Below are 7,950 nucleotides of genomic sequence, written 5' to 3'. Positions count from 1 at the left end.
TCCGCAGCCGCCCCGGAGATATGTGAACCAGCTCCATAGGGAGCCAGTCACATTCTCCTACTATGCGAATTAGATGGGGGGAAACGCACATGTGAACCCGGGCTAAAAATTATTTATTACAATTTTTAAAAATCATTTTTTTTCCCCAATTTGTTATTTTTTTTATGGGACAGGGAAGCTGGCTGCACAGCAGGTGGGGGAGGGGCAGCACAGTGACAGGGGGGCACACAGGGGGGACCAAAAGCAGGCAGAATAGGGAGAGAGATTGGTGCGGGGGAAGCAATTACAGGAATAATGTCCTGTGTCTGTGTCTCCCTGCAGCAGCTGAAAGCTGGCGGGGGGGGGGGGGGGGGGCGAGAGAAACTGTTTTTCAGCTGCTGCAGAGAGCCACACAGGGAATCCTTCTGTAATTGCGCCTCCGCCCGACCACAATGATTCCCTCAGCTGCCCGGGCCCCCCTGTCTCTACAGGAGGACTCGTGGTCCCCCACCTGTCAGCGGTCCTGATCATAATTATGATGTGCTGTTGGAAGCAGTATCCTACATGCTTTACTTTCAGAACTCCCATTGACCCACACAGTCTGCAATTCAGTGTATAGGAAAAGCAGCAGGGAGTCTTGTGGTTATTCATAAAAAAAGGTGTACTTTTTGCATCCTAAATTATTTTAGGCCTTCCATACATGCTACTACCTTCTGAGTGTCTTTTAGTGACTATGACACTGCTTCTAGCAGTAAGAAATAATAGTATCTGTTTACCATCATTTAAAATTCCCATGAGCCCCAACTAATATTAGAGGGCTGGGATAGACGCTGACACCTGTTTCACATGTAAATAGCAGTGAAGATGAAGTGGATGTGGTATGTAGCGATGTACAGAGAGCTACAGCACTGCAGAGGAACTGTGACATGTGCCATTGATCAAGCAGACAAATGCACAGATAGAATACACTGATTACACATGGAAGAAAGAGTGGCATGAATGTCTCAGAAGCCACCTTGCTACCTAGCAACCGCTGGATGCAGTTTAAAAATAGAAAAATGAAAATCCATTTATGTATATTCTTCAAAAACCTTCCTTCACAGGATGCCTTTTAACCCTTAGTGATTGCTTTGTTAAATGATGCCCACTATCTGAATAAAGGACAAATTTGGATTAGATAAATAAAGGCAAAGCTTCAGCAGAAAAACATTGGAAGGTCACATTTGGATAAGGCATGTCAGCTGTCAGGCAATCCTATTTTGAAAATGCATGCGATAAAAATAAAATTTGCTCTCTAGCAATCAAAGCCATTACCACTAAAACCATAAGTCTGCGGGATTTTTTTCACATGGATGGATGGCACGGTAAAGCCAGACACATTTTCATTTTGCTGTCAGTCAGGAGAGCATTGGTGGCTTCATATGAATTTTCCTGTGCGCAGTACTATTCGTTCTACAATCTCTGAAATACACAGCTTTACAGCAGCAGACTACGGAGAGAAATATTTTTATAAAAATCCATCCTGGATTTTTGAGACTATGAGAGACTAGACCCATGGCTCCATCCCATCTCAATGCAAAGATCATTCAAAAGATCTTTTGTACAATATTTAATACTACAACACAATTAAATACCAAGATCTTGGAAGCCAACCACTCTTCCATCCTTCAGCGTTTTAATGCTCTTTCAGACAGCCTCATTGATCTCAATGGGTGAGTCTTACAGGTTGGTGCTGCCTGTCAATCGCTGCAGCCAAAGTTTAAAATGCCATGGTTGTTCAGCAAAGCATTGCAAGTGTGGCATGTATACAGCCCTGTCAGGCTGTAATATTAAAATTACTGTGAGCGGCCAAGAGGAATGGGGTGGTATGGTAAAACTATAGCTCAGCTGCCTGCTTTTAACGCCATCTGGTTGCCAGTATGAAAGAGGACTGAAAGCCCAACTCTGGGCAACTAAAAAATTATCCCTTGCAGTGGGGCTGCACCCACACGGCAAAGGTTACTAGCTCAGTTTGTCTAGAGCTGTGATGGCGAACCTTGTCACCCCAGATGTTTTGGAACGACATTTCGCATAATGCTCATGCACTCTGCAGTGTAGTTGAACATCATGGGAAATGTAGTTTCAAAACATCTGGGGTGCCAACGTTCGCCATCACTGGTCTAGGGGAAAGGAGAAACCGTTTTACTTACCTGCTCCTCTGCTACCCCAGTAGAACGCGCTCTTCCACACTCCAGTAGTGGACTATATCCCTGAGTGTCATCATATCTATGGACTCTGCTTTGGTCTTGATGACATTAGAACCCTAGATTGCTAGAACACGGGAAGAAGGAGCTGCTCCCCTAGACCCCCCCTAGAAATGCGTTGGAACATGAAGTTTTTTACCAGCATTATCAGATGCAAAACATACCAACACCTTTTTGTTAATATAGAGTACAGTAGATTAATACTACTGCTCAATGGGTTTTATTAACTATTGCTGTATGAATCAGTTTTAACAATGTTGTTATACAAAAAAATTATTTGATTTTATAAAAAATTTAGCTCTATGTCTGGCCTATATAGTCCGAATATTTCTTCTTTTACATGCCTGCTTTTTTGCTCCTCCAGTAGATGGTGCTTTTCCATGTTCTGGTAGTGGACTGTCCCTCAGTGTCATCACGTCTATGGACTCTGCTTTGGTCTTGATGACATTAGAACCCTAGATTGCTAGAGGATGGAAGAAGCTACTCCCCTAGGCCAAAATGAGCAATTAACACTTGCAGTGCATACACAGCCCCACTGCAAGGGATATTTTGCAGTTGTCTGCTGTTGCACTTTAAAGCCTACTCTAGGAAAAATTATTTTTATCAGCATGGAAGGATTACATATTTACATTTATACACTGGGGGAATCTAGGATGGAAAAGAACCTGGGGGGTCCTAGTAGATGATAGGCTCAGCAATGGCATGCCATGCCAAGCTTCTGCTAACAAAGCAAACAGAATATTGGCATGCATTAAAAAGGGGATTAATTCCAGAGATAAAATGATAATTCTCCCGCTCTACAAGACTCTGGTCCGGCCGCACCTAGAATATGCTGTCCATTTCTAGGCACCAGTCCTCAGGAAGGATGTACTGGAAATTGAGCGAGTACAAAGAAGGGCAACAAAGCTAGTAAAGGGTCTGGAGGATATTAGTTATGAGGAAAGGTTGTGAGCACTGAACGTATTCTATCTGGAGAAGAGACACTTGAGAGGGGATATGATTTCAATATACAAACACCATACTGGTGACCCCGCAATAGGGATAAAACTTTTTTGTGGAAGGGAGTTTAAAAGTGTTGTAAAGGTTTGTGTTTTTTCACCTTAATGCATCCTATGCATTAAGGTGAAAAAACACCTGTCAGTGACCTGCCCCCAGCCCCCCCCCCCCTCATTTTACTTACCTGAACCCTCAAACTTGTCCCACGGGAACACGCCTTCTCTCTGCTAGGGGTTTCTAGGCTGTTGATTGGATAGATTGATAGCAGCACAGCCATTGGCTCCCACTGCTGTCAATCAAATCCAATGACGCGGCCGCCGGAGGGCGGGACCGAGTCCTGCATTCGGCGTCTATGGACACCGAGTCCTACATTTGGCGTCTATGGATGCCAAATGCTGGACTCGGGAGCGCACCCGCAAGGTAACCCCCCAGGAGAGCGCTTCTCCCAGGCGGTTATCTGATGTTAGGAGGAGCCGAGAAAGCCACCGAGGGACCCCAGAAGACCAAGATCGGGACCTCTCTGTGCAAAAGAAGCTGCACAGTGGAGGTAAGTATGACACGTTTGTTATTTAAAAAAGAATAAAAAATTACCTTTAGTGTGACTTTAACAAGACTTGTGGCCACTCATTAAAATTAGAAGAAAAGAGGTTTAACCTGAAATTATGAGGGTTCTTTACTATAAGAGCAGCAAGGATATGGAATTCCCTTCCACAGACGGTGGTCTCAGTGGGGGGGGCATTGATAGTTTCAAGAAACTATTAGATGAGCACCCGAACAACTGCAGCATTCAGGGATATACAATGTAATACTGACATATAATCACACACATAGGTTGGACTTGATGGACTTGTGTCTTTTTTCAACCTCACCTACTATGTAACATATAAAGTCCTGTATATCCAGTGCCCCTTTCTCCAAGATTACAGCATTGCTGAGATATTGTAATTAAAGTGGATCTTCACCCTCTCCCACATCTTGCCAGAATCCCCCCCCCCCCCCCCATATACAATTGACTCCAATGTAGAGAACAGCATCCAAGAGGTGCTGGGACTTTTATGTGAGTCCCAGTGCGTCCCCGTAGTCCAGTGTTTCTCAAACTTTTTTGTCTTGGGGCACACCCAAAAGGATCTAAAAATTTTCACAGCACACCTGAAAAGATTTAACAATTTTTGTGGTGAAGAACTTATTTATTTTTACATATACAGTGCCTTACAAAAGTATTCACCCCCCTTGGCATTTTTTGTGTTTTGTTGCCTCACAACCTGGAATTAACATGGATTGTTTGAGGATTTGCATCATTTAATTTACAGGACATGCCCACAACTTTGAAGATTTTTTTTTTATTGTGAAGCAAACAACAAATAGGAAAAAATAACAGAAAAAGTCATAACTATTCACCCCCCTAAAGTCAATACTTTGTAGAGCCACCTTTTGCAGCTATCACAGCTCCAAGTCGTTTTAGATAAGTCTCTATGAGCTTGCCACATCTTACCACTGGGATTTTTGCCCATTCCTCCTTGCAAAACTGCTCCAGCTCCTTCAAGTTGGATGGTTTGCGCTTGTGAACCGCAATTTTTAAGTCTGACCACAGATTTTCTATTGGATTGAGATCTGGGCTTTGACTAGGCCATTCAAACACATTTACATGTTTCCCCTTAAACCACTCAAGTGTTGCTTTAGCACTGTGTTTGGGGTCATTGGCCTGCTGGGAGGTGAACCTCCGTCCTAGCCTCAAATCACACAGAGTGGTACAGATTGTAAAGATGTAAGGATGTCGGCTATATATAGGGAATAGCACTTAGTGATATTTCCTATGTGTTACACTGACATCTATACACTGAGTGCTTTCCCTAACATTAATATCTGTATACTGAGAGCTATTCCTTATATACAGCACTGACATATATGTACACATCAGCGGAAAGAACGATCAGTGAGAATAATGTCCCCTACATTGGTGGTCACCAGAATGTTCCTTACATTAGTTGTCAGTGAGAATAATGGTCCTTACATTGGTGATCAGTGGGAAGAATGCCCCTTACATTGGTGATCAGTGGGAAGAATGTTCCTTACATTGGTGATCAGTGGGAAGAATGTCCCTTACATTGGTGATCAGTGGGAAGGATGTCCCTTACATTGGTGATCAGTGGGAAGAATGTCCCTTACATTGGTGATCAGTGGGAAGAATGTCCTTTACATTGGTGGTCAGTGGGAAGAATGTCCTTTACATTGGTGGTCAGTGGGAAGAATGTCCTTTACATTGGTGGTCAGTGGGAAGAATGTCCTTTACATTGGTGGTCAGTGGGAAGAATGTCCTTTACATTGGTGGTCAGTGGGAAGAATGTCCTTTACATTGGTGGTCAGTGGGAAGAATGTCCTTTACATTGGTGGTCAGTGGGAAGAATTTTCCTTACATTGGTGGTCAGTGGGAAGAATGTTCCTTACATTGGTGGTCAGTGGGAAGAATGTCCTTTACATTGGTGATCAGTGGGAACAATGCTCCTTGCATTGGTGATCAGTGGGAAGAATGTCCTTTACATTGGTGGTCAGTGGGAAGAATGTCCTTTACATTGGTGGTCAGTGGGAAGAATGTCCTTTACATTGGTGATCAGTGGGAAGAATGTTTCTTACATTGATGATCAGTGGGAAGAATGTTCCTTACATTGGTGATCAGTGGGAAGAAAATTATATAACGTAAATAAAAATTATTAAAAAAAAATGTAAAGCACACCCATGACCCCCGCACACGCTCTATATGAAAAGCTTTATGTAGGATGAGCACATGTATGTAAACATGTGTCTATAGATGCAAATGCTGCAAGGTAACCTCCCTGAGAGAGCACTTCCCCTAGGGAGGTTATCTGATGCGGGGAGGAGCCGCGAGAGCCACCGTGGGACCCCAGAAGATGAGGATCAGGGCCACTCTGTGCAAAACGAACTGCACAGTGGAGGCAAGTATGACATATTTGTTTGTTTTTTTTTTAAACGAGTCTTTACAAACACAAACGCATGTAGTGTGTGAGTGGCTTGAGTGTGGGTGGGAACACATGGGCGGGGACAGGGGGCCAGCAGGATAACCTATTGCCCGCAATGGCGACCCTAGGGGGGGCCAGAGGGGGCCCTGACCCCCCCAACATTATGCTGGGCCCCACCATGTGCCCCCCCCCCCCAAAAAAAATTTTTTTTTTTTTCATTTTTTTTTTTTTTACAAAAAGGTAATTTCTTTTTGTTTGTATTCATATCGGATGTGCCGCATCTTACTCGGGCCACCGCTGGGGTAACACAGTCTCTATTGAGAGGGAGAACGTCCCCAGTCAGCTCCTGCAGGTGATTCCTCCCCCCTCCCTCTGCTCGCTGACACTGCATAATGCAAGCGCTCACACAACCACGGCCGCCCGATCTGCTCCTTCCCCTGCATCCTCATTGGCAGGGAGAAGAGCGAGTTGCAGGAAGGACTCCACCAGGACTCTCAGTTACTGAAAAAACAGACTGATTTCTCCCGTCCTTAGGACAGGAGAACGAGCCTGTAAATTCCAAGAAATGCCAGACCAGCGCTGTCAATAGCAGGGGCAGGACAGCAAGAGGAGGCTGGGGAACCCCACAGTGACAGAACACCAGGGCCGGGTGGCAAGACAACCTTTGCAACCCTGATAGTTCTCCCACTGCTTTGGACCCTTATATTTTCTTGGTATGCTGGTGACATATATCTCTTGTTCTCTGTCACCCTGGGGGGCCCCCAATACAGTAGGAAGGGAGCTCACTGCAGAACATGTGAAAGGGCCGTTGTGGGATCGTAGTAAAGGGGTAAAGGGCCCCAGGATAGATAAAATATATAGTTAGATCTATCTATCTATCTATCTATCTATCTGCATTTTATATTGCCCCCCTATTTTTGTCCCTGTCCCTCCATGTGCCCCCCCTAAATATGAAAGCTGGAGACGCCACTGATTACCCGGGAGCCCCATGAGTTGTCAGTTGGCCCCTGCTCACACGGCACACAGTTTAAGAATCACTGCAGTTGTCCCAGTAGTGAGGGAAGGAAAAACAACTTTTAGAGAGCTCACTGGCTCGGGTTAGGTGGCTCATAACAGACAGGCCTCCCCTCCTGTGGGTACCCGTAAGGTTACCAAAAAAGCCTTGATTTCTCAGAAGCTGCTGGCTAGTAACTTTCCTAGTCCAGTGGTTAACTCCCCCACACAGATTCACTCAGGAAAGCCCTATTTCCGGTTCATTCAAGTTTCTAATTTTAACCGAAGACATGTGAGTGTTTTCTGGTCCCCAAAACACGTTAGCTCTTTTTGTTTTTGTGAAAACTAATACATTAGTTTGGACTCTTCATTTGGTCTGGCATTCCTTCCATTGGTACATGCTTTTTTTCTGGTTCTCATACACAATTGGTCATGAAAAAGTATTTGGGGGGTGGGGTGAAATGGCTGTTTTGCAGGATCCAGACCCACACTTCCTGCTATCTTGCTTAGGCGAGAATGGCATTACTCCCCTTCCCAACAGTTTCAGGTAATCCAAGGCTCACTGCGCATGCAGAAAAATAGCTGCCAGACTGCACATGCGCCTCCTTGTGTCCAGTGTTACTTTTGTAGAGGAAAACCTTTTCATCAGCCGCATATTTCCAGTGAAGATTTGTCAATTGACGAAAACTATGACGAAAATGAATTACATTTTTGTCAACAAGCGAAAACGAAAGGGAAATGTAAAGGTGTGCATTACAGGCCTC

This window comes from Aquarana catesbeiana, linkage group LG12, assembly GCF_042186555.1.
Source record: "Aquarana catesbeiana isolate 2022-GZ linkage group LG12, ASM4218655v1, whole genome shotgun sequence".
NCBI lineage: Eukaryota > Metazoa > Chordata > Amphibia > Anura > Ranidae > Aquarana > Aquarana catesbeiana.
This window is presented reverse-complemented; position numbering follows the sequence as displayed.